Genomic DNA, 27,277 nt, shown 5'->3' on the forward strand with positions numbered 1-27,277 from the left:
GGTGCAACTCTAAGCATCTGTTCCTGTTTCTGCGCTTTAGGCAATCCACTCGGAGTACACCGAGCCCCAGTCACCAACCGGCCGACGCGCCGGGTGTGCCGCTCTCCCGAGCCCTGCGGAAGAATCATGGGCCTCGGCGATGACGCCTCTGCCTTTTCTGCTTAAAGGTGTCACCAGCCTTTGGTAACGGCTGAGGAGTTGCGGTGAGTCGGGGAAGTAGGGAGGAGGCGCAAGGGTCCGCTCAGGTTTCAGCAACGCCACATCGCCTCCTCTCCTCCTACCCCAGGCGTACCCAGCGACAACGGCATCAGCCTCAGAGCGCGGCCGAAGGGTGCGGCCCCAGGAGCCGGGCATTCTTAGGAGAATGGTGAGTGGCAGACTTGTGGGATTCTGGCCAGTGTGCTGCAGAGATCATGCATTGATATTTGGTTTTCTTTAATGTAGCTGACTAAGAAACAACAGGAAGTTGTTGAACAACAGTGCCAGCAGGAACTTCCCAGATGTTGAGGCGGCCTTCCTTCACACCTGACACGGACCTGCATCCCCAGATGTCCGAGAGATAAGTACAGGGCTACGACCCACAGAGGGGATGAAAGTGGGGTGCAGGGTAGGGACCCACCGGGAAGGGTTTTTGAGTCTCCTTTGGAGATGGGGGTGTCCATGAAGCGGCCCCTTAGGCCACATGAAAGGAAAGGGTCACTTTTGATGACAGAATTGAGGTGCGCAGGGCAGAGCAGTCCCGGTGTGTATCATGTCGTTTGTCTACCGTACCTTCTGTGTGTTTGGATATGTCATGTCCTTTACCTTAGGCCTTTGAGGGGCCTATCAGAAACTGTGGCTTCATTGTTAGCATCTGTGATCTCTGCATTCCTTGGCCTGGCACCAATGCCATAGAACTTTTGACTCAGGAGCTCAGACAGTCTGAGATCAGACTCTCTTGTCTCTTTAGAAGCATCCGGTCAGCTGTCTTTTCAGGTCTTGTTCTGAGCTGTGTGGACAGCCATGCCCCACAAGGATCCATTGTGGCAGATTAGGCCTTTTTAGAATATGAGGTTGGGTAGAGGCTTCTGACCGTAGGATTCTCAGGCATCTATCTTTGCAGTTCTTGGAATAAATCATTCAGTTAGCATCTTCCTCCACAGTTCTCTGAGCCTCATCAGCCCACCATCAGTTTCAACTCAGTTATCTCATTTTGCATTCTTTCAGTCCTTGCAGCCATTTTCCTTTCACAGAGATTTCTGTTCCTGTTGTGTTCCCATTGTTTGTCATGTCCTGTCCTGTGTCACGGGTGTTCACACACATTTGTGCTGGAGCTGATCTGCCCTGACGCATAGCCTGCAATGGGGGAAGTCCTGGGGACTTGAAGTTTGTAATGTGGGATGTAGGTTGGACTGTAGATGGGATTTCTTGATGGACACAAGATGTCTGGAGCACTTAAGTTATCCTGCAACAGTTTGACTCTTGTCCTAACTTATTTTCAGATTCAGATGGATTAAATCTGTGCCAGAAGGCCCCGTCCTGGGTGAGGGAGTTCCCCTGAGCAGGTCAGTCACTATTTGTCTCTGCAGAGGAAGCATAAATGGGTGACTCTGTTACAGCACTGTTCTTTGTCTTTCTTTTTAGGAAGTCCAGGCAGAGAGCAGCAGTCTAGTCCAAGTGGGCAAGGTGAGCATTGAGTAGCGTATAGAAGCAGTTGTTATTGCTGTGGTCTCAGTTTCTGGTGCAACTCTAAGCGTTCATTCTTGTTTGTGCACTTTAGGCAATCAACTCAGCATACGTCCAGCTCCCGTCACCAACCGGCCAATGCACTGGGCTTCCTGCAAATGTGAGCACTGTGGAAGTATTACAAGACTCCTTGATGATGAAGCCTTCAAATTTTCTATTTCACGGTCCCATCCTCGTAGCCCTCAGGAATGGCAGAGGAGTTGCGGTGAGTGGAGGAGGTAGGGAGGAGGGGCGAGACTCCGCTCAGGTCTCAGCAATACCAAATCACCTCGTCTGCACTTAACCTCGGTGCACCCTGTGACAATGGCGTCGGCCTCCGAGCAAGCCCGAAGCGTGCGGCCTGAGGAGCCGGGCGTTCTTAGGAGAAGGGTGAGTAGCAAAATTGTCATGTTTTGGCTGCTGTGCTGCTACCATTGTGCCCTCGTGTTTGGTTTCCTTTCTCTTGGCAGACTAAAGAGACTATAGCCTGGTGTCAGCAGGGACTTCCCAGACGGCACGGCTGCATTCTTGCGCGCCTGACATGATCAGCCCGCCCACCTGTCTGAGAGATAAGTAGAGAGCTACAACCCACAGAGGGGATGAAAGCAGGTTCTGAGTCATGACTCACTGGCAGGGCTTTTTAATTCAGCTTCGGAGATGTGGACATCCAAAAGGCAGGCCCTTAGGGCCTGTAAAGGAAAAGTGTCACTTCTGATCAGTGCCAAGGTTCGCAGGGCAGAGCAGTTCTGGTTTGTATTGTGTCACTTGTCTATTGTGCATTATGTGTTGTTTGGGTATCTCATGTCTTTTACCTTAGGCCTTTGAGGGGCCTATCAGAAACCCTGGCATCATTGTTAGCATCTGTGATCTCTGCATTCCTTGGCCTGGCACCCAGGCCATAGAAGCGATTCTGATACCTGTCTGAGCTCCCCAGCCAAAAGTTCTCCCTTTGGAAGCATCCTGTCAGATGTCTTTTCAGGTCTTGTTCTGAGCTGTATGGACAGCTATGCCCCACCAGGGTCCATTATGGCAGATTAGGACTTGTAAGAATGCGAGGTTAGGTAGAGGATTCTGACCATAGGATTCCTGGGCATCCATCTTTGCAGTTCTTGGAATAAATCATTCGGTTAGCATCTTCTTCCTCCAGGGTTCTCTGAGCCTCATCAGCTCACCATCGGTCCCACCTAGGTCGTCTCCTTTTGCCTTCTCTCAGTCCTTGCAGCCATTTTCGTCGCCAAGAGATTTCTGTCCGTGTCTTGTACCCGTTGTTTGTCATGTCCTGTCTGTCCCATGTCACGGGTGTCTGCACACATTTGTGCCGGAGCTGCTCTGCCCTGCCGCATAGCCTGGTGCAATAGGAGAAGTCCTGGTGAATTGAAGTTGGTAATGTGGGGTGTAGTTGGACTCTAGGTGGGATTTGTAGATGGATACAAGATATCTGGAGCTCCTAAATTATCCTGCAACAGTTTGACTCTTGTCCTAACTTTTTTTTCAGATTCAGATGGATTAAATGTGTGCCAGAGGGCCCCATCCCGGGTGAGTGGTTTCCCCCAAGCAGGTGAGGCACCATTTGTCTCTGCAGCAGAAGTGTATGTGGTGACTCTGTTACAGCTCTGTTCTTTGTCTTTCTTTTTAGGAAGTAAATCTGGATACCAGCAGTCAAGGTGAGCAGTGGAGAGAAATAGTTGTTATTGCTCAGCTCTCAATTTCTGGTGCTGCTCTAAGCTTCCATTCTCGTTTGTGCGCTTTAAGCAATCCACTCAGAGCCTGCCGAGCCCCCGTCACCAGCCGGCCGATGCACCGGGTTCCTGAATGTGTGAGCCCTGTGGATGCATTACAGGACCTGGTGATGAAGCCCTGAACTTTTCTATTTAAAGGTGCCATCCAGGTGGCCTTCAGCAGCCACCAAGGAGTTGCGGTGAGTAGGGGAAGTAGAGAGGAGGAGTGAGGGACCACTCAGGTTTCAGCCATGCCAAATCACCTCATCTCCTCTGAACCCAGGCACCCCTTGGGACGACGGCCTCGGTCTCCGAGCGTGCCCGAAGCGTGCGGCCCCAGGAGCCGGGCATTCTTAGGAGAAGAACAAGACAGAACAAGAGGACATAGTCTCAAGCTGCGCCAAGGGAGATGCAAGCTAGAAATAAGGAGGAAGTATTTTACAGAAAGAGTAGTCAAATACTGGAATCATCTACCCAGGGAGGTCGTGGAGTCACCATCCCTCGAAGAGTTTAAAAAAAGACTGGATGTGGCACTTGGTGCCATGATCTAGTTGAGGTATTAGAACATGGGTTGGACTCGATGATCTTAAAGGTCTCTTCCAACCTAGAATTTCTGTGTGTGATTCTGTGTGTGAAGGGTGAGTAGCAGACTTGTGGGGTTTTGGCCAATAGGCTGCCAAGATCAGGCACTGATGTTTGGTTTTCTTTAATATAGCTGTCTAAGAGACAGCAGCCCGGTGCCAGTAGGGTTCCCAGCTAACGAGGTGGCCCTTTTTTGCACCTGAGACCAGCATCCCCAGATGTCCAAGAGGTAAGTAGATGGCTATGACCGACAGAGGGGATGAAAGCAGAGTGCTGGTTGGGAGTTACTGGGAGGAGTTTTTGAGTCCCCTTTGGAGGTGGGGAGTGTTCATGAAGTGGCCCCTTAGGCCCCATAAAAGCAAAGTCTCACGTTGGATCACAGTACTGAGGTGTGCAGGGCAGAGCAGTCCCGGTGTGTATCATGTCACTTGTCTATTATGCATTATGTGTTGTTTGGGTGTCTCATGTCTTTTACCTTAGCCCTTTGAGGAGCCTGTCAGAAACCCTGGTGTTGTTCTTATCATCTGTGATCTCTGCATTCCTTGGCCTGGCACCCAGGCCATAGAACTTGTGACTTGGGAGCTCAGGCAGGTATCAGAATCTCATCTCTCTTTAGAAGCATCCGGTCGGATGTCTTTTCAGGTCTTGTTCTGAGCTGTATGGACAGCTATGCCCAGCCAGGATCCATTATAGCAGACTAGGACTTGAAAGGATGTGAGGACAGGTAGAGGATTCTGACTGTAGGGCTCCTGTGCATTCATCTTTGTAGTTCTTGGACCAAATCATTCAGTTAGGATCTTCTTCCTTCAGTGTTTTCTGAGCCTCATCAGCTCACCACTAGTTTCACCTCGGTCATCTCATTTGCCATCTTCTCGGTCCTCGCATACATCCTTCTTACCAAGAGATTTCTGTCGGTGTTGCGTGCCCATTGTTTATGTCCTGTCTGTCTGGTGTCACGGGTGTCTGCACATATTTGTGCCGGAGTTGCTCTGCCCTGCCACATAGCCTGGTGCAATAGGACAAGCCCTGGGGAGTTGAAATTTGTAATGTGGGTTGTACTTGGGCTCTAGATGCTGTTCCTAGATTGACATAAGGTGTTTGCAGCTTTTGAGTTATCCTGCCGGTGTTTGATGTATGTTCTAACTTTCTTTCAGGTGCAGATGCATTACATCTGTGGTAGAGAGTTAGGGTTAGGAGGTGCTGGGCCTTCTTAGGAGAATGGTGAGTAGCAGACTTGTGGGGTTTTGGCCGATGTGGTGCCAAGGTCAGGCGTTGATGTTTGGTTTTCTTTAATATAGCTGTCTAAGAGACACCAGCCCGGTGCCAGTAGGGTTCCCAGCCGGCAAGGTGACCTTCCTTCACACCTGACATGGACCAGCACCCCCAGATGTCTGAGAGATAAGTAGAGGGCTAAGACCCACAAAGGGGATGAAAGCAGGGTGCTGGGTCGGCTCTCCATGGCGGGGGGGGGGGGGGGGGGTGCGGATTGAGCTGGCGTGTGCAGGGCAGAGCAGTCCTGGTGTGTATTGTGTCACTTGTCTATTGTACATTATGTGTTGTTTGGGTATGTCATGTCTCTTACCTTAGCCCTTTGAGGGGCCTGTCAGAAACCTTGGCACCATTTTTAGTATCTGTGATCTCAGTGTTCCTTGCCCTGGCACCCATGTCATAGAACTTTAGACTTGGGAGCTCAGGCAGGTATCAGAATCTCATCTCTCTTTGGAAGCATCCAGTCAATGTCTTTTCAGGTCTTGTTCTAAGCTGTACAGAGAGCCGTGCCCCACAAGGATCATTGTGAGCATTGAGTAGTGTACAGAAGCAGTTGTTATTGCTGAGGTCTCAGTTTCTGGTGCAGCTCCAAGCATGTACTCTTGTTCTTTTTATTTTAGGTGGTCCACTTGCAATCTATCTTAGCTGAGCATGACCATGGCAGGTTGGTGCAACCTTAAGGTATTGGTGTGGCATACTTGTCAGGTTAGGGAGGTTGTGTTTTCACAGTGTCTCAGCATGCTTTTTTGCTTTGTTTCTTTGCAGGTGCTGTCGCTGCTCTAGGCATGCCCAGGAACAGAGGAGGGCAGGTGAGTAGTTGTTTAGGCAGGCTGACCCATAGGTGAGCGTTACACAGCAGCATGCTAAGTGTGTACCTTTTCTTTTTGCAGGTCTCTCCTGGGCACTCTCTGGAGTCAAATTGAGATTTGAGGTGAGCCGGGGCAGTGGTGCAGAGGAGTCGCAGGGATTACTGTTGTTGAGGGCAATAGTCAGGTTTTCTGTTTTGTCTTAAGTACCCTGAGGAGGCTCTTAGCCAAAGCTTGGAAACGACAGCACCGAAGCACACGTGGAGAACATCCCAATGTCCAAGCGACAGTGGCTTTTGTCTGCTCGTCTTCCAAAAGCTAAGTGTGGGGGCCACTGGTTGGGAGAAGGGGAAAAACCTTTACTCTCACAGGAGGCAATTTGATGTCAGCTTAGTGGAGAGGTCTGTAGCGGGACAGGCTCTCTGGAAGTAAAGGGAGAGGGTTTCCCCTGAGCCTCGCCAGAGCCTTTGCCGGGCAGGGCAGTTCCGACCCATCTCAGGATTCTCGTGAACTTTGTGTCGTCCGCCTTCCTCAACTCAACATCGTCACGGATCTTTCCCCTGAGGAGCTCGCCTTCACGTCCGGAGCTATAGCCACGGTCACCTGGCAGTCGGCTTCTTTCTCTAGGTTTACTCAGCCTCTTGAGCATTCTCTTAACTGCTTTGCTACTAACCTCTTTTAGTGAGTTACATTTCATCATCATGTGCTATCATCATAGGGCTTTCTTTCCTTTTACATCATCGGCCTCTGGCTCATCTTGCAGTAGGAATCTTGGGTCCATAAGGTGAAAGTGCTGGGCAGTTTCCAATTGTATCTGTTATGTCATCTGTGTCTGTTATGTTGTCTGTGGTATGTAGTCTGTGTCCATTGTCTTCCGTGTAGTAGGCTTTTGTTACGTCTTGATGCTTTATCAGCAGTATTCTGTGCCATATAGGCTGTATTTTACTTACATTCCTTCCCAGATATTGCTTATTCTGGCATCTTTACATTTTTACTCTTTGAGACAGGAAGGATTACACAAGGTGTTCTCATCCATCTTTCTTCTCACCACCTGCTTTGTTAGTGTCTTTTTTTCCACGCCATTCTCTTGGACTTCTAGAGGGAGTGTCTTACTCCCTCCTCAGGTGACTGCAGTAGTTCTGTAGGTTCCATCTTCTCAAAGGGTATACAGCTCAAGAGTTAATCTTCCAGAGAGTTATCTCAAGTCCTGGCTTATACTGTATGTACCTATGTTGGCTCACATTGTGTGTACTTACACTATACATACACTTGCACTGTATGCGTTGGCTTATATTGGATGTACTTATGTTGTATCACTTAGGACTGGAGCTGCTCTGCCCTGGCATGTAATCACAGTTAGGTAGAACAGTTATATAGATTTTACTGTTCATCTGTCTTCTATGGGATTTTGGGTAGAAAATTTATTGGTCTAGAGGGGGGACAAGTCCTAGCTGTCAGCCACTCGTTGACCGCTTTCTGTCATCTCACAGGTCCCCAAGGCTACTGATTTCCCCAGAATCTACCATTTGATGTCAAGGAGCAGCAGCCAGAAGATTTGTTGAAGCACGTTCTTCAGTGTCTCAAGTAAGGGCTGCAGTGAGTGTGTAAGTTGGAAGAATGTGTGAGTGTATGTGACAGCATGTGACTGTGTCTGTCTGTGTCCGATTGTCTCTGCACATCTGAGTGCATTCTGACTGGATTTAAGCTTGTGTGTGTGACTTTTGCCTTTCAGGTTTTTCAACTCATTTTTAAATTTAGAATAAAAAACCCTCAGCTGCGGTTCCCCCCCCGCCGCTGGGTATTTTTTTCCTCAGTCCCGGTCGGTATGTGAGGCAACGTTCATCGCCAAAGTTTGGGCGCGCACCGTCCAGGGACTGGGGTTCTTGTCAGGCAGAAGGATTTTTTGGAGGTTCTCGGGAACCACGTTCCCGAGGACCAATGATTGCTGGGGTGTAATTTAGCAGTTATGATGAGAGTGATGGTGAGTTTGTGTGTAATCTGAAGGGAGTGTTAATGGTAGATGAGTGTTGTTCTCTGTGTGCTTTTGTTGTTTTGGGTTTCCTGTAACAATAAATCAACATGTAATGAAAATAGAAAAAGGTTATCTTGTGTTTAGCTCTGCATTGCTCTGCATTTGCATTAGTCGCTGCATTTCCCTGTATTGCTCTGTATGTAAATTAGACTTTTACCGTTTAGGGATTGTATCTGCACTTGCATTTGTATACACTGTTTCCATGTATTTTGCTGAAGTGTAAACAAAAACATTCATTTAATAAAGTTGAATCACCCCTAATAAAGATATCCCCTGCCCTTCCCTACCCCCACCCTGGCTCCTGTCTTTTTTTTGGTGTGGTTTTGTCAGTTCTTTCCACTGTCTTTCTTCCTTTTGCTCCTCACTTTATTTTTCTATTTCTAACTTAATTTCCATCTGTCTCTAACCCTTTGTTTCTGTTTTTCACTCTTTCTGACACTGTGTCTCTGCTTCTGTACCTCTGTTTCCATCTGCTTCCTTTTTTCTGTTTGTCCATTTCATTATTTGTCTGACTCTGTATTTATTTTTCTCTTTTGTCTATACTTTGCACCTTATTTCTTTTTCTTTATAACTTCCACCCTCACTCTTCTTGCTTCTTTTTCTCCCTGTGTTCTCCTTTTCCTTGGTTTGTCTTTTTGCTCTTAGTCTTTTCCTTTTTCACTCTACCCCTAAATTTTCACTTTAACTCTAATCCTAACCACTTTCTTTTCCCTCTAACTCCTGTCTTTCTTCAGTTTTCCCACCCTCCTTTTCTCTCTGTCTGTCTCAGTCTTCTTTTCTCTGTTGCAACCTTGTACCTGAAAACAGCGTTGATGGTAGAATATTGCCTGGGCCTGTGATGGCACCTGTTGGGGGGGAGCTGAAATCACTGTGGGGCTGGTAAGTGGGTGGTGGGGCTGGGACTTTGAATGAAAATGGAAAAGGTACTAGATCTGAGCAACCTGTCATTTCTATATTTGTTCCTTGGTAAATGTTACAAACATCTTTGTTGGCTGCCTTCCTTAGGAGCTAAAATCTGTCTTAAGGTTTAAGTGCCTGGTGAAACATGTGCTGACATTTCTGATGTTGCTTACAGGACTCAGGGGCACTGTGCATGTGGCCAGCTATGCAGAATATTCCACCAGCATGTCTTGAGGAGACAGCCTATGAGCCTGCATTTCTTGTACCATGGGCTCTTTTGCAGCATATTCTACTGCGGCCTTTCACAGGTCTTGGCTGTAGTGTGCAAAATACGATTTTCTTCCACTCCTTGTTTCCCCAGCTGTCACTTGCATTTGAATCAGTGTGCAAGATGAGTGCGTCTGTGGACTGAGGTGAGCTCAGTTCTGCCAGCAGGAGTTTGACAAGACTGTCTGATGCAGGGCATCAGTTCACTCAGCATTACCTGCATGGTTGCATCCTTGTCTAATTTTTTTGATTACAGAAACTCATCATGTGTATATATATAAAATAGATATTTTATAGCAGTTGCAGGTAAACTGTCAGGGTTGGTTTTTGAAATATTTTTTTAACTAAAATATTGTATAATTATGCATGTGATTTTTAACATTTAATACACAAGAATAAATCTCTTGCTGGTTTTAGAGTCTTGCATTGATAGTCTGTGTGGTTTCTCTTTACCTGTTCCAGGAGAATTCTTAGGAAACTTCTGTACCCTTGAGGCAGTTTTTCTGTCTGTTCTCAATTGTCTTCTGAAAATCAGACCATTCATTGTGCTGTGCAAAACATGTCTTAGCCTCTCATCACATTAATTCTGAGCACACTGTGTGTCTGGCGCTCTGCCTTTTCCTCTGTCCTTCTCCATGGCCCACTCCTGTTCCTCTTTTATTCTGTGTGGTGATTTCCATGCCGTTCTTTCTCACTGGATGCTTGTGACCCATTCCCTGTCCCTGTTCTTTTTTAATCCCTCTCTGTAATGCTGCCCATCCCAGTCTGGTTTTCTTTGGTTGGTTGTGTTTTGTTTTGTTTTTTTTTTTTGCTTATGCCTTCCTTGTATTCCTTTTATGTTCTTGGTGGCTCTCTAGTGCTCCCGTGTGCCATTGTTTCTCCACTGGATCCTTGTGTGCCATTCCCTGTCCCCGTTCTTTTTTAATCCCTCTCTGTTATGCTGCCCATCCCAGGTTTTGTTGTTGGTTTTGGTTGTTTTTTCAACTTCATTCTGCACCCCGTTCTTACTTTTCTTTCTGTGTCCTTTCTGCTGCCCCTCCCTCTTTCTGCCTCTTTCTGCCTCTCTCCTGTGACTGCAGGGCTGGGGAGGAACTTCTGGGGGCTGCCCCCCATTCTTGTTGCAGCAGAGTCCCTTTTGGGGGCGATGTACTCGTGGAAAGGGCTTGAATAAAGCACCACTCTGCTGTCCAGGGCAGTTTGATTCCTTCTGTGCCTTCTTTGGGGGTCAGGAAGTAAGGCTGAGGGAGAGGGGCTGGAGACTTGGGGGCTCTGATGGCATTTGGGGCACCGCAATGTCCCTAGGAGGGAGAGCCAGGCTGTAGCCATGATATTTTCTGAAAAATCCTCTCCTTAGCATTTTTTCTCCTGAGAGGCCTCAGGAACAAAATGTAAACAATGATTATCTGCTGCTGTGGAATGCAACAGGTGGAGCTGTGATTGGTCTCATGTGGTTGTTTCTAATTCATGGCCAATCACATCCAGCTGGCTAGGACTCTGTCCCAGACACAAGCCTTTGTTATCATTCTTTCTTTTTCTGTTCTTAGCTAGCCTTCTGATGAAATCCTTTCTTCTATTCTTTTAGTATAGTTTTAATAATATATATATCATAAAATAATAAATCAAGCCTTCTGAAACATGGAGTCAAATCCTCGTCTCTTCCCTCATCCTAAGACTCCTGTGAACACTGTCACACCAGGCTGTGATGGAGGAGCAGGTGAGTGGGGAATGAGGGGGGGGTCATGCTGGGTAACCCTCTCCCAGAGGGACCAAAAGCTGCCAGAAAATTCACACGGAGGAGTGGGTGTAGAACACCAAAACCTGTCAAGTTTTTCGTTTTTATAGGTATTGGCAAAGAATTGGAATTTATCTCTAAAACATTTGGAAAGAATCTATCCATTCTATTGTATACAGGAATGTAGGAAACTCTGACTAGAGATGCGTAGTCGTTTTGAAACCAATGCTATAACGTTTTTACCTAGGAATGAACCAATCAAGTGCCCTTAAACCGTAGGAACAGCTGCTGGGGCTGAAGGGAATAAATACAAAAGGCTCTCCGGCAGCTCCGGCCTCCGTTCCCTGCCTGCCCCGAGGTGCGTCAGCCCGGCCCGGGCAGGGGGGCGGTGCTGCCACCTTGTGGGCACAGAGCGGTACTGTGCACAGAGAGGAGCGGCGAAGCACAGTTAGGAGTGCAAAGGGGCGTGACCGGGCTTGAGCGGCCGCCGTGCGGGGCCGTGGCTGGGAAGAACGACAGCGGCGGGGCCGGTTTCGGCGGGCGGCGGAGGCGCGGAGGGGACAGAGCTGCCATTTCAAGACGGCGAAGCGCCCGCGTACCAGGACCCTGCATGAGCCGGGTCGGGCTCCAGCCGCACTCGAGATGGCGGCCGCGGCAGGACTCCGGCAGAGGCGTCGCCGCCGCTCCCTGCCGCGGTTCGCGGGGCTCCGATGCCGCTAACCCCGCCAACCGTTTTCTCCCGCCGGGAAAAGCAGCAGAAAATGGCGCTGAGAGCGCGGGATCGGCGTCGGGACCGGGTTGAGGCAGCCGGTAAGAGAAACTCCTGTGTGAGGAGCGGGGGATGCTTAAGGGTACCACAACAAAGATGGCGGCTCGGCCGGGAGTGGCTTCTGCCAGTACCAAAGATTGCGGAGAGGAAATCCAGGAGAAATGGCTGCTGGCATCTTGGGCTTGCCAGGCAGGTTTTGTACTTGATCGCAAGGCAGTTTTCCTGCCTGTGCAGGGGGTGAAAACTGGAAAGGAGAGACAAAAAAAGGTCACTTTTACGCCACATCCAAGATGGCGGGTCAGGGCGGCACTCACTTGCCCTTCCAATGATGGCGGCAGTGTGCTCATGCGCCTTGGGTAGGGGGACGAGAGGGCGGTACAGGAAATACCCCGCTCCGTCTGATCGGAAAGAGTGCTTTCTCCTGGGTCTGGGCGGCATTGAGGTCACAACGAGTTCCAAATTATCCTTGTGCCTCTCCTGTTGTGACTAAGTCGGTGTTCCCTGAGTGGCTGCAGCTCCCTGCGTGTGGAGGGAAGAAGCCCGTGCTGGAGAATGGGAGGAAGATCCCTGCTGGTTGCCTTGTCCTCGGTGGGCACAGAACTCTGGCCAGGTGGCTTGGTGAGTATTGAAAATGTGAAAAATCCGTATTTTGTGAGTGGCTTTTCGCAAATATTAAAATGAATATTATATATGTTGTGTTAGAAAGTAATGCTGTATTAATTCTCTTAAGTAGTGTGTTAAATATAGTTTTAGGTTATAACAAAATGTTAAAATAGAAATGATGCTATGTAGGAGACTTTTTTTAAAGAAAGGACTCGCAGTGAGATAGCAGCCACAGGACACCTAAATCTTTCAGAGAAAAAGAATTTATTGCTCTCTTATTAGAAACGAACTTCTTCCTGCCTCGAAGGCGCTGTTAGGATTCAGAGGAAGAAGTTGATGATGACCAGACAGAATCCTGTATTTGAATGGAATTTATGCATCATGTATGAGATGTATGAATATGCAACAGGCTGTTATTTTTAAGGGTTAATCCTTTGTTAACAGGGGTCCTTTTTCGGGCTTATGCTGCCCAGAAAAAGGTACCCAGACATCTGTAACTCTTTGTCTCTATTGTCTCATATTGTCCTAATATAATTTGTCCAAATTATTATTACTCTAATTGTATTACTATTTTTATAACCATTTAATTACTGTTAAACTTTTAAATTTTAAAAACAAGCGATTGGCGTTTTTCACAGGATCAATCTTTCTTCCTTTTCACTGAATTGTTGTAATGAGTCATCAGCTTTTAGCCAGCCTCAGGTTCAGTTTCTTTTTCACGAATTTTTTTGGTTGTTTTGATCCTGAACTTGCCAAACCCTTAAGTTTGCTAAATTAACTCTGAGAAGGTTCTACAAGCCAATGCTGAGGGGATTGGGGATTGGAGATTGGATAGTTAGGATCTTATGGCCCTTCAAGGGTTGGGTTCACCCCCTGATTTTGGTGCCAAGGGAAACTCCAAGTTAACACGGATCAAAATAGGAAACAGTTCCCTCATCAAAGTCAGCTTTCCAAACCTCTCTTCAGGATCCAAAAGAAATGGGAATGCCCTTGGCAAAAAAGGGCATTTTGAGACAAAGCAAGCTTAAAATGCCTGTAAGCAGGAAATCCAGGAGAAATGGCTGCTGGCATCCTGGGCTTGCCAGGCAGGTTTTGTACTTGATTGCAAGGCAGTTTTCCTGCCTCTGCATGGGGTGGCACCTGCATCCCACTGGAAAGGGGAGGGAAACAATTCCCCTCCTTCCCTGGCCCAGCCCTGGAGTGAGAGCAGCTTGCCCTTATCCTGGAGTTATCCTGCTCCTGCCCAGCATCCCTCTGGTACCCTCTGTGCTTCCCAAGCTCCCAGCACTGATGGATCTAAACAAGGAGAACAGTCCCTGTTCCTTCTCTTCTCCATCCTTGATGTTCCTGGGCCCTGCATCTCCCTGGCTATTCCCTGTCTGACTCCTCATCTCCAGCCCACCTTCTCCTGGTCACATCTGAGCCTGAGATGTGTGTAGCAGCAAATCCATTTCTTTAAAGGAAGCCCAGTGCAAAGAGCATCCAGCTGCAGGTATAAGTCTTCCTGCATTTCATTTTTCTCTGTCTGCAGGCTCTGTCTTCCTGCATTTCATTTTTTTCTGTCCAGTTTTGGAGGGTTTCTCTCCGTGCTTTCCTGTGACCCAGATGTGTCCCTTCCTTTGTCCAGATCCAGTGCCAAAGGATTGAACAACTGATGAGTGGGGTCTGGGATGAAAATGGTTCTGCTAAAATTAGGGAAAGAATGCTAGAAGAAAAACGAGCTTCCTTTGAATGTCTGGAATAAAAACACTGGGAAAGGGCAGTTTTTAATTCAATTTGGTGCCACCCCCCCTTTTTTATGGCTAAAACTCCATGGTCAGCAATCCAAGCCAAAAGATGAAATGCAGGACTCTTTGGTTCTGCAGTGAGCTTAACTTCCCTTTTCTCCTCTCTTTCAGGACAGGGAGAACCACTGAACTTGTCCTGGCCTTGCCAAGGTGTTTGAGCTGCCAAACCCAAACTGGTCCTGATGATGGAGGACTTCAGAAATTACTCAATCCAACTAAATGCTTGAAAAAGGGAGATGGTTTGGTTATAAAAATATTTCTGCCTGAGACTGGGAAGAGATTGGGAAGAGTTAAACCCCCCAATTCTGCATAACAACACAAGGATTTTTTAATTCTTTGCCTTTTTTTTCCCTTCCTTTGAATGGGTTTGTTTGTTTCCCCTTGGAGTCTGCACACACAATAGGCAGATTTTTCAATTAAGCCATTTTTTCCCACTTTTAGTCTTCAATGGAGCCCAGGTGCCAATTGTTTGCTGCTTGGTTTCTGCCTTCCCTTTCCTGCCTACAGCTTAACCCCTTTCTCTCCTTCCTGCGTTTTGGCTATGACTGGTCATGCAGGTAATGCTGATGCAGATGGCTGATAAATAATTATCAAACAGCTTGGGAATGGTCTGTGTCAGGTATCAGTAACATTAAAAAATGCAGTATATGGACCATCAACCAATGAATTTAGCAACAGTTGGATAGTAACCTATCATCTTTCCTTTGAAGCCCTCTTCATAGCATATTTACTTGTAAAGGGAAAGCATTTGGTTTTTATTTTAAAAAATACTACAAATCACCAACAGCCAGCTTAAGTGAGCATGGAAGACTGACAAAGACATTGTAATGTTTTTTCTTTTAAATCCCTCACAACCCCATCACGTATTGGGGAGGTAGCTCAGCAAGTTTCAGCCCACAGCTGCCATCCTGTGCTCATGGAGAGCAACCTCTCCAGCTGTCCCAGCCTCAGGAAAGCACAGAAGAGGGCTTTACACAGATCAGGGATCAAGCTAGGCCCAGGTTGGGCTCAGCTCAGTCTGCATGGCACTGTTAGAAACCTTAAACCCTTTTCCTATCAGATTGATTGTGGTTGCAGTACAGCCACTGTGTTGCTGTCAATGTGCTCCCCTGCAGCCTAGCCTGACATGGTGAGCAGGGGCTTGGGGTTCTTCTGCCTCATGTGTTAAACATCAAACCAGAAGATAAAACAACAGATAAAACCCCTGCCCTGCCATGTGCCTCACTCTGCACCACTGCTATGAGAGGAGGGTGAAAGACCCAGTCAGTTTTAGCTCTGTAAAGAAGCTCCAGAGCAGTGATGAGTGCCTGAATCACATCCCCTGCAGCCATCAGGGGAGTGAGGGCAGGGAAAAGGGCAGAGAAAGGGAAATAAAAAAACAACAGAGCCACCAAAACTGGAGGATGTGAGGATGAATCCAAAACTATGCTCTCCAAGAACTGAAAGAACACATTTCTTAAAACAAGACATCCAAACTGGAATGAGGGACTTGCACTCTTTCCAGATCTTCCCAGCACCATAACCCATTAAAAAAAAAAAAAAAAAAAAAAGCCATCTGGTGAAATGGGATACTCCTTTAAGCCTTGCAGAGACTTTCTCCAGCACCACAAACCACCCTTCCTGTTGCTCTTCCTTCACCACTCAGGGCTGAGTGGTAAAGGAAGAGCACCAAAAGAGCCATGGAGACCTGCTTCTTTAGTGTGTGTGTGTATATTTCAGGGTTTTTTTTAAACCAAGAGAAAAATCAATATATTTTAAAAAGAACCCCCAGAGCTCTGGGGAAAGTGGGCATAAATGTCAAACAAAACACAAAGAAAGACTGAGCTACTAAGGGATCTTAGAGCAGCAGTGGTGGGGTGGGAGGGAAGAAATATAGCAGACAAATTTAACACCACTTAGGAGGGTTTATACACAATATTTTCATTGCAAGCAGCATTTAGAAGTGACAATTTAGTGATTTATCATATCCCAGCACACTCCTTCCCTGTCAAAGTGATAGGCAGAAACAGCAGAGCAGCTCTGAACACACTGTTCACTACAAGGCACCACCAACAAATCCAGAACAGCTCCACCCTTGGCCAACCCTGTCCCCTTGGGCCTTCTGAGAAGCTGGGATTTAGGAGAAGGCCTTGCAGGGGAATAGTGTTTCAAATGTCAAAGGATTTAAAAATATAAAAGGCTATGAAAACTGATGGGACCTGAAAGAATTGAAGGAGAAGGTGTCTTAGCAGAGCATCTTTGGTCAGTGCAGCCAGATAACCTTCAGATATCATTACTGGACCAAAAACTCCATGCAGAGCAGACAGGATCTGACCACGACACCTGCCTTGGGCCAAACCTGCTCTTCATTTTTCACGAGCCACGCAGTAACGTGGTGTATTTATGATCACTTCTCTCACCAGACGTGGTCGCAATCAGCACTGGATCCCAAAACTGAAGGAGAAGCCTTGCGTAGACAATACCTCCTTCAAGGCTCAGCTCTAGTACCAGGCTTAAGACCTGGCATACGCATGCATTTGGCAGGGAGTAGCAAATCAAGTGAAAGAACATTTCAGGGTTTTTTTCAGCTGATTGTTTAGGAATTTACTTGGAATAAGCTTCCTCTCCAAGAGGGATTTCAATTCTACACATGCACAAAGAGGAGAAAACATTAATGCAGCATTGAGACAGCTTGTGTGCTGTGAGCAGTGGTTTTAAGGTTAAGGCCCTTGTATATCTGGGAGGGTGAAATCTCTGTGTTCAACCCTCTGGGATCATCACTTGGGCTTCCTGTGCTTCTCAAGCTCTCAAAGTAAAATTGACCCACGAAACTCATCTTTGTCTCAATCCTAATCCCTGCATCATCCTTCAGGGGTATTTCCTCACAATGAAATTGGAGTAGGAAATGCTTTGCAGCCCCTTCTTCCCCAAAGGCCCAATCTGCTTTAATTAGGAATGCTCTTCAAGCACAAGGTTTGGATGCAGCCAGTGAGACTCACATTTCAGAAGGACCATCAATGGTCTAATAAAGACACAGCACTTTGAAGCAGGCTGCTGGGACTGAGGAGGATATTTGAAAGCTGTTGAAATGCAGTTCTAGCAGAAGTGCAAAATGAAATGTAGTGTAGTAGAACTGGAAAATGAAATGCTGTAAGACAAGGCTGCTCCCCAAATTTGCTCTGCCTGGATCCACGTGCCCTGCAGCACAGCCTTCTGCCTTTCTCCTCACTGCCCTCTGCTCAGCACCAACCCAAACCTGGGCTATTTCAATTCCTGTCAGACACAGAGCAGCTGATGGGCAGCAAATGCGGCCTTCCCAAAGTGGCTGCCCATGACCCGGCCTGCAGGGCAGAGCTCAGGGAGGAGGTGGCAGCTTCCTCAGTGGCTTTTCATGTCCTCTCTCTGCCATGCAGATACTGGCATGCATGGCACGGCTCTGTTTTGGCAGCTGGTCCTTTGGTAGGGCTGTGTGAGCACAGGATGAATTGTCTCCTTGCTGTGACACCTGGTCTGGCAGGGCTGACACAGTGACCTTGGCCAGCCGATGCTGCCTGTGCCATCACCTGGCACTGACGTGTTTGATGAAAATCCTTTCGCTGGGATTTTTCTCCTGAGAAGCCTCAGAACAGAAATGGAACCAATAACAATCTGCTGGCTGTGGAGTGTGGGCTGGAGATGGTTTAGCAACAGGGGCATCTTGGGTTGGTCTCCTGTGCATTGTTTCTACTCGATGACCAATCATGGTCCAGCGGTGTCGGGGCTGTGATCAGTCCCAGGTTTTTATTATTCATTCCTTTCCAGCTTTCTGATGTCTCCTTGCTCTTTTAGTGTAGTTCTAATATCTCATTTTCTTTTAATATAATAGAGATCATAAAATAATATTTCAGCCTTCTGAAAGGGGGAGTCAAGATTCTCATCTCCTCCCTTGTCCTGGAGGACCCTCAAACACCACCACAATCAGCGGCCGAGCGGGTTCGTGCGAGCCCCTCAGGAACCCTCGGCCGGTCCTGAGTCGGCAGCCCCGGCACGGCCGAGAGCGGGGAGACACTGTCTGTGCCCCGAGGGTACTGAGGGCACCTGGGCTGGGGGGAGACACTCTCTGTGTGTGCCCCGAGGGTGCTGAGGGCACCTGGGCTGGTCGCCTTTGCAGCACAAGAGACACCAGAGACAGCGGTAGATGATAAAGGGCCGACTCTTAGCAGGGGTTAATGCAAGGTTTTATTAGGAGTCCCCATAGGAGCTCCTGCACCTCAGGGGGCCTCCTGCCGAGAGCCCCGGGAGATGTGCCAAGGTTACATTTGAAGGGAGGTGGAAACCGACAGTAGGTAACATCCTACCAACCATTAAGTGACCCTAAGGGATGGATGCTGGGGGATAGACATATAGGACAGCGTATGGGGCAAGGCTTGGGGGGCTGACCCCTGGCCTCTGGCTCATCACTCGAGGACTTGGACCGAAACTTCTGGATGGAGGGAATGGGAGGCTGAGTGATTGACAGAGAGCCAGGGTGGGGGTTTGGGGATGATCTCATCCCGGGAGAGGGATAACACAGGTAAAGGGAGGGGGGTACAGTTTGGGATAAACCATTTGGGAAAAATATGAGGATACAAAACAAAATTACTTCAAAGTATTACAAAGTATAAAAATGCACTACAGCAGGTTTGGGCAGCACCAAATAAAATGTAATAAAATGCTTTAAAAATAGAAAAATTAAAAATAAAAATAAATAAAATAACAAAATTAATTAAAAATAAATAATAAAACCAAACTGTAAAGTGCTGTAAAGTGCCGTACAAGTTCCATAAAATGTAGTGCCGTAATGCAAGACCCTCAAACACCACCACAATCACCAGCTTAAATTGGTCTGGGCAGCACCAAATAAAATAAAATAAAAAGCTTTAAAAACAGAAAAATTAAAAATAAAAATTAACTTAAAAACAAAATTAAAAAAATAAATGCTTTAAAAATAGAAAAATTAGAAATAAAAAATAAAAATAAAATTAAAAAATAAAATGCTTTGAAAAGAGAAAAATTAAAAATAAAAATTAAATAAAAATAAAATTTAAAAAATGCTTTAAAAATAGAAAAATTAAAAATAACGATTAAATAAAAAATAAAATTAAATAAATAAATGCTTTAAAAATATAAAAATTAAAAATAAAAATTTAATACAAACAAAATTAAAAAAATATAATAAATGCTTTAAAAATAGAAAAATTAAAAATAAAAAATTAAAAATTAATAAAATTAAAGGGTTTAAAAATAGAAAAATTAAAAATAGAAAAAATTAAAAAATAAAAAAAGGTTTCAAAATATAAAATTAAAAATAAAAAATAAATTAAAAATAAAATTTAACAATAAAGAAGCTTTGAAAATAGAAAAATTAAAATTAAAAATTAAATAAAAAATAAAATTAAAAAAATAAACGCTTTAAAAATAAAAAAATTAAGAATAAAAATAAATAAAAAATAAAATTTAAAAAATCAAAACCTTTGAAAATAGAAAATTTTAAAAATAAAAATTAAATAAAAAACGAAATTAAAAAATAAATGCTTTAAAAATAGAAAAAATAAATATAAAAATTAAAAAAACCCCAAAATTAAAAAATAAATGCTTTAAAAATACAAAAATTAAAAATAGAAAAATAAATAAAAAACGAAATTAAAAAAATAAATGCTTTAAAAATAGAAAACTTAAAAATAAAAAAATTAAAAATAAAATTAAAAAAATTAAAAGCTTTAAAAATAGAAAAATTAAAAATAAAAACAAATTAAAAAAATTTTAAAAAGGTTAAAAAATAGAAAAATTAAAAATTAAATAAAAAAATTTAAAAATCAAATAAATGCTTTTAAAATAGAAAAATTAAAAATAAACATTCAATAAAAAACAAAATTAAAAAATATAATAAATGTTTTAAAAATAAAAGAATTAAATATAAAAATTAAATAAAAAATTAATAAAATAAAGTGCTTTTAAAATAGAAAAATTAAAAATAAAAACAAATTTAAAAAATTTTAAAAAGGCTTTAAAAATAGAAAAATTAAAACTTAAATTAAAAAAAATTAAAAATCAAATAAATGCTTTAAAAATAGAAAAATAAACATTCAATAAAAAACAAAATTAAAAAATATACTAAAACCTTTAAAATAAAAAAATGAATTATAAAAATTAAATAAAAATTAACAAAATAAAAATCTTTAAAAATAGAAAAATGAAAAATAAAAATAAAAAAATTAAAACAATAGTTTAAAAAGAGAAAAATTAAAAAAATTAAAAATAAAATTAAAAAAAACCCCTTTAATAATAGAAAAATTAAAAATTAAATATAAATATTTAAAAAATAAAATAAATGTTTTAAAAATAAAAAAAATTAAATAAAAAAATTTAGAAAATAAAAAGGTTTAAAAATAAAAATAAATAAAAAATAAAAAAATACAAAGGCTTAAAAATAGAAAAATAAAAATTAAATAAAAAACAAAATTAAAAAAATAAATGCTTTAAAAAAAGAAAAATTAAATTTAAAAATTATATTTTAAAAAATTTTAAAAATAAAATAAAAAGCTTTAAAAATAGGAAAATAAAAAAAAACAAATAAAAAAATTAAAAAAATAAAATAAAAAGCTTTAAAAATAGAAAAATTTAAAAACCCCCAAAATTAATAAAATAAAATTAATTAAAAATACATGAAAAACAAAATAAAAACTCTAAAGTGCTGTAAAGTGCCGTAAAATTTCCATAAAACGTCGTAAAACTGCCGTAAAGCGCGACTGTCGTAAAAGGTGCCGTAAAGCGCGACTGTCGTAAAACTGCCGTAAAGCGCGACTGTCGTACAGCGCGACTGTCGTAAAAGGTGCCGTAAAGCGCGACTGTCGCAAAAGGTGCCGTAAAGCGCGACTGTCGTAAAAGGTGTCGTAAAGCGCGACTGTCGCAAAAGGTGCCGTAAAGCGCGACTGTCGTAAAACTGCCGTAAAGCGCGACTGTCGTAAAAGGTGTCGTAAAGCGCGACTGTCGCAAAAGGTGCCGTAAAGCGCGACTGTCGTAAAAGGTGCCGTAAAGCGCGACTGTCGTAAAACTGCCGTAAAGCGCGACTGTCGCAAAAGGTGTCGTAAAGCGCGACTGTCGTAAAACTGCCGTAAAGCGCGACTGTCGCAAAAGGTGCCGTAAAGCGCGACTGTCGTAAAAGGTGCCGTAAAGCGCGACTGTCGCAAAAGGTGCCGTAAAGCGCGACTGTCGTAAAACTGCCGTAAAGCGCGACTGTCGTAAAGCGCGACTGTCGTAAAAGGTGTCGTAAAGCGCGACTGTCGCAAAAGGTGCCGTAAAGCGCGACTGTCGTAAAAGGTGCCGTAAAGCGCGACTGTCGTAAAACTGCCGTAAAGCGCGACTGTCGCAAAAGGTGCCGTAAAGCGCGACTGTCGCAAAAGGTGCCGTAAAGCGCGACTGTCGTAAAAGGTGCCGTAAAGCGCGACTGTCGTAAAAGGTGTCGTAAAGCGCGACTGTCGCAAAAGGTGCCGTAAAGCGCGACTGTCGTAAAACTGCCGTAAAGCGCGACTGTCGCAAAAGGTGCCGTAAAGCGCGACTGTCGTAAAACTGCCGTAAAGCGCGACTGTCGCAAAAGGTGCCGTAAAGCGCGACTGTCGTAAAACTGCCGTAAAGCGCGACTGTCGCAAAAGGTGCCGTAAAGCGCGACTGTCGTAAAACTGCCGTAAAGCGCGACTGTCGCAAAAGGTGCCGTAAAGCGCGACTGTCGTAAAACTGCCGTAAAGCGCGACTGCCGCAAAAGGTGTCGTAAAGCGCGACTGTCGTAAAACTGCCGTAAAGCGCGACTGTCGCAAAAGGTGCCGTAAAGCGCGACTGTCGTAAAAGGTGCCGTAAAGCGCGACTGTCGTAAAAGGTGCCGTAAAGCGCGACTGTCGTAAAACTGCCGTAAAGCGCGACTGTCGTAAAGCGCGACTGTCGTAAAAGGTGTCGTAAAGCGCGACTGTCGCAAAAGGTGCCGTAAAGCGCGACTGTCGTAAAAGGTGCCGTAAAGCGCGACTGTCGCAAAAGGTGCCGTAAAGCGCGACTGTCGCAAAAGGTGCCGTAAAGCGCGACTGTCGTAAAAGGTGTCGTAAAGCGCGACTGTCGCAAAAGGTGCCGTAAAGCGCGACTGTCGTAAAACTGCCGTAAAGCGCGACTGTCGCAAAAGGTGCCGTAAAGCGCGACTGTCGTAAAACTGCCGTAAAGCGCGACTGTCGCAAAAGGTGCCGTAAAGCGCGACTGTCGTAAAACTGCCGTAAAGCGCGACTGTCGCAAAAGGTGCCGTAAAGCGCGACTGTCGCAAAAGGTGCCGTAAAGCGCGACTGTCGTAAAAGGTGCCGTAAAGCGCGACTGTCGTAAAACTGCCGTAAAGCGCGACTGTCGCAAAAGGTGCCGTAAAGCGCGACTGTCGTAAAAGGTGCGTTTTTTCGACAGTCGTTCTTTACGACACTACCTTTTATGGAACTTTTACGGTACTTTACAGTACTTTACGGATTTTGTTTTGTTTTTAAATTATTTTTACTTAATTTTTTTTTAAATTTAAGTTTTATTTAATTTTTTTAAATTTTCCTATTTTTAAAACTTTTTTTAATCTTCTTTTTAGTTTTAATTTTTCTATTTTAAAGCATTTATTTTCTTTTTTAATTTTCCTTTTTATTTAATTTTTAGTTTAAATTTTTATATTTTTAAAGCATTTAAAAATTTTTCTATTTTTATTTTTTTCTTAATTTTTAGTTTTGAGGGTTTTTTTTAAAGCTTTTTTCTTATTATTTTTGATTTAATTTTTATTTTTGATTTATCTATTTTTAAAGCTTTTTATTTTATTTTTTAATTTTTTTATTTTAATTTTTGTTTTATTTTTTTAAAGCATTTATTTTTTTAATTTTATTTTTTAGTTTTTAGTTTTCAGTTTTTATTCATAAACTATTTTATTTTTTTAATTTTATTTTTTATTTCATATTTATTTTTGCTTTATCTATTTTTAAAGCATTTATTTTATTTTTTTAGTTATTATTTATTTTTAGATTTGATTTTTTTATTTTTAAAGCATTTCTTTTCTTTTTAATTTTATATTTAATTTTTCTTTTTGATTTTTCTATTTTTAAAGCTTTTTATTTTATCTTTTAATTTTATTTTTTATTTCATTTTTTGTTTTAATTTTTTTATTTTAAAATAATTTATTTTTTTAATTTTATTTTTTATTTCATTTTTATTTTTTGCTTTTTTCTATTTTTAAAGCTTTTTAAAAAAATTTATTATTTATTTAATTTTTAGTTTTGATTTTTTTATTTTTAAAGCTTTTTTAAATTTTTAGTTAATTTTAATTTTTGATCTTTCTATTTTTAAAGCTTTTTAAAATTTTTTTATTTAATTTTTTATTTCATTTTTAGTTTTAATTTTTTATTTTTAAACTATTTATTTTATTTTTTTAATTTTATATTTTCTTTCATTTTTATGTTTTGCTTTTTCTATTTTTAAAGCTTTTATTTTATTTTTTTAATTTTCCTTTTTATTTAATTTTTAGTCTTGATTTTTTAATTTTTAAAGCATTTTTTTTTTTTAATTTAATTTTTATTTTTGATCTTTCTATTTTTAAAGCTCTTTTTATTTTTTATTTAATTTTTAGTTTTAATTTTTTTATTTTTAAACATTTATTTTATTTTTTAATTTTATTTTTTATTTATTTTTAGTTTTGATTCTTCTATTTTTAAAGCATTTCTTTTATTTTTTTTAATTTCTTTTTTATTTCATTTTTAGTTTTAATTTTTCTATTTTTAAAGCATTTCTTTTATTTTTTAATTTTTTTTTTTAATTTTTAGTTTTAATTTTTCTGTTTTTAAAGCTTTTTATTTTTTAAATTTTCTATTTTTTTTCATTTTCCCAGTTTTAAAGCATTTATTTTATTTTTTTATTTTATTTTTTATTTAATTTTTATTTGTAATTTTTCTATTTTTAAAGCTTTTTTTTTTATTTTATTTGGTGCTGCCCAGACCAACTCAAGCTGGTGATTGGGGTGGTGTTTGAGGGTCTTGCAGTTACCCCGATTAATAGGTAGAGATGATGTTTGGAGGCCACAGTGTTACAGGTAGGGGTTAAACTGTTTTTTAGGGTCTTTCAGGTGATTTTTCAGGGATTTTTAGGGATATTTTAGGGGTTTTTTTTCAGGAGTTTTTTAGGAATTCTCTGGAAATGTTTAGGATACCTTTAGGGCTTTTTCAATAATTTTTAGGGTGTTTTAATGACTGTTTTACCCGGGCGCCCCAGCCACCCAAGGCACCCCATGCCAGCGCCGCGGCACTCCAGCCCAGGCTCCCGTCAGCGCCGCCCGTGGTCGCTTCCCCTCTCCTGCCGCCCCCGCTGCATGGCGGGCCGAGCCGTGCCTTCCCCACCGCACCCTCCCGCTTCAGAGCTGCTGGATGGCGTGGCTCCGCCGCCTCCTGCAGCCACGGACGTCCCGGCGTTCCCTTCCACGGCCGCAGCCGCGGCCTCGTTCCCGTAGCTCCGCCGTCTCCCGCACGCCCCGTCCTGCCCGCCTCCATGATGACTGCCCGCACTGCGGTAGTGACAGAACCCACGCATGCGCAGTTGCTACAACCCCAGCACCAGCGATATCACTCCGCGCCGACTCATGGAACCACAGCGCTGCTTCCGGGATCAGCCGCACGCATGCGCAGTTCTATCTCCACGGCCCCGCCGCCAACCCCCACTGCGTTCACCACAGCTTTGGTACAGCCCGGTCCCGGTTCCGAGCCGCTGCGTGCCGCTGTCCGGCCACAGCCGGCATCCCTGTGCCCTTTCACGCCACTTCTGCCACCACTGTGTTTATACACGGCACCACAGCAGGCAAAAACTGCAGCGCCTTGCATGTATCCCTCCGCGCCTCACAGAAAGGTGGTTCACATGTCCTTTAATATCATATGTGCAAATATTTCCAGTCTGCATTCTGCCTTTTCAGAAGGCTAATTAATTGCTTTATTATACTATATTACATTACATCTAAACCCAATCTGCCAAGTACTCAACCCCGCGCACAACTCATGACTGTCACCCAACAGTCCCGACACACGCACACACACTTGGCCCCGACAGGCCAAGGAAACAAAACACCATCACTTTGGGTAAACAACCTCCACGCTGCATTCTACTTCGGCACAAACACAGGCACAGTAAATGAGATAAGAATTGTTTTTCCTTCCTCTGAGGTTCAGAGAATGTGAATCCCAGAAATATTCTTGGGAAGACTTGTGCCTTGCTTTTCTCTGTGAAGAGAAATGCGGTGACAGGTGCACCCTTGCCTCCAGGGCAAAGAATCACGGAATGGTTTGGGTGGGAAGGGACCTTGAGGTTTATCTTTGATTTATCCAACACTTCAACAGGCAAGAGGGGGCTCATCTGCTTCAGAGCTGCTTGCTTTTCTCACACCTTTCACAAGCAAAGCCTGAAGCAAACCCTCCCAAGTTGCCCTATCGACCAGGGGACCCCTCAGCACTCGGCGACGCTGCCGGCAAAACCTCAAACTTTTACTCACACAGGGACGAGGCCGTGCACTCGGTTGTACTTTGAAGAATTGTTTTGGGGGGGGGGGGTTGGGTGTTTTTGGGGGTTTTTTAGGACTATTGAGGGTATGAGAAGGACTTTTTAGGGCTAGGGTATTCTTAGGGTTTTTCAGGGAATTTTTAGGTTTTTTTAGGGTCTTTTCATGGCACAACACATGGAGGCTGAGGGGCAGCTTGAGGGGCACTGTGGGGGCTTGAGGGTGACAGAGGCTGGGGGCTGAGGGAGGAAGAGGGAGAGGGGACAGCGGGTGACACACAGAGATGCTGAGGGTGGCAGGGGCAGCTGTAGGGTGACACAGAGAAGCTGGGGGCTGAGGGGCAAAGGAGAGGGGTCAAGGGTGACGCACAGGAGCTGAGGGCTGGGGGGCAGAGGGACCGGTTGAGGGGTAAAGGGAGAGGGCTTGAGGGCTGGACAGTCCAGTGGAGATCAGGGGTACAGGGTACAGCTATACCACCCCTCACCCCAGCCCTAACCTCAGCCTAAGCAGCCCCCCTAAAAACAGCCTTTTCCCCCAACAGCAGCACAACACAGCAACCCTAACAGCGGGACCAGACAGCAACCCTCACACAGCAGCACAATGACAGAACCCTCAGAGGACAACGGACCCACTGCAAAAAGGTAGGGACGACATCTGTGGGCTAGACAGCAAGAGGTAGAGCTCGGAGACTGAGCATGTTTTTTTGAGTTTTTTTCCAGGACTTTTACAGGTATTTAGGGGATTTTGGAAGGGACTTTTCTGGGACTACTTAGGGTATTGTTGGGGCTTTTTCAAAGCCATTTTATGAGTCTTTAGCATATTTGGAAGATTACGGTCAGGGTCAGAGGAAACACTCTCTGAAAAGGCAGAGTTTTAGGACTGCAGGGGAATGCTTGAGCAAGGGGCCAGCGGCGGCACAGCGGGTCGGGTCCCACGCTGCCAGTCCGAAGGTTGTAAGCTTTAGACCCAGCTAAGTTGTTGCGGTTAGGGTTAGATGCTCTCAGCTTTGGTCTGGGAGAACTTCCGCACAGAAAAACTCACCCCCCGCGTCTCCCGACGCCAGTTCGCAGGAGGTGCTCGGCACTGCCAGGGCAGCCCGAGTTCTCGGCGGGGGCAGCTTTGCTCCCGGAGAAATCCTGCGCCGGCCCTCTTCCCCGTAAAGCCAAACTCACCCCCGCTGCGCCTCGACGTCCGTTCGCAGGAGGCACGTGGCACTCCAAGGGCGGCAAGAGTTCTCGGCGTCGGCAGCTGCGGTCCGTGAGAAATCGTTCTCTGGGGTTTTGGAGGCCGAATCGCAGTTTCGGCCACGGGCACACAGAGAGGAAAGACCGTTAATTTCCTTAGAAAGGAAAGTCTGGCAGTCCATGGTTTAAGGGGCAGACGAAGGGCTGTGTAGGGGAAGGAACTCCTCACAGGACCTTTCTTCACCTCAAGCCCACTCCAAGGTCTAGCAGCCCCCCGTGTGCCCAGCTGCTTTCAGAGGGTTACCCAGGCACACCCGCACAGGGAGCTGCTAGTCCAGAGGGGCTAACAGGGGCATCCCAAGGGTCCCTCCAGGAACTACGGTCGGAGCATCCA

General features: G+C 44.2%; 3 long non-coding RNA genes across 3 annotated transcripts; all 3 read left to right on the forward strand.

Annotated features, from left to right (window-relative positions):
- Positions 1–3,957: 3,957 nt before the first annotated feature.
- Positions 3,958–5,402, forward strand: LOC118693789 (uncharacterized). Its single transcript, XR_004981313.2, has 3 exons — positions 3,958–4,233; positions 5,159–5,225; positions 5,303–5,402. It is a non-coding gene; the product is annotated as an uncharacterized LOC118693789 (long non-coding RNA).
- A 489-nt stretch (positions 5,403–5,891) lies between these two features.
- LOC118693788 (uncharacterized) lies at positions 5,892–9,710 on the forward strand. The gene is made up of 5 exons (XR_004981311.2): positions 5,892–5,937; positions 6,039–6,082; positions 6,164–6,204; positions 6,287–7,663; positions 9,187–9,710. It is a non-coding gene; the product is annotated as an uncharacterized LOC118693788 (long non-coding RNA).
- Positions 9,711–11,826: 2,116 nt separating this feature from the next.
- LOC118693841 (uncharacterized) lies at positions 11,827–18,045 on the forward strand. Its single transcript, XR_004981330.2, has 2 exons — positions 11,827–12,397; positions 14,281–18,045. It is a non-coding gene; the product is annotated as an uncharacterized LOC118693841 (long non-coding RNA).
- The last annotated feature ends 9,232 nt before the right edge of the window (positions 18,046–27,277 follow it).

Source organism: Molothrus ater, chromosome 19 (genome assembly GCF_012460135.2).
Source record: "Molothrus ater isolate BHLD 08-10-18 breed brown headed cowbird chromosome 19, BPBGC_Mater_1.1, whole genome shotgun sequence".
Classification (NCBI taxonomy): domain Eukaryota; kingdom Metazoa; phylum Chordata; class Aves; order Passeriformes; family Icteridae; genus Molothrus; species Molothrus ater.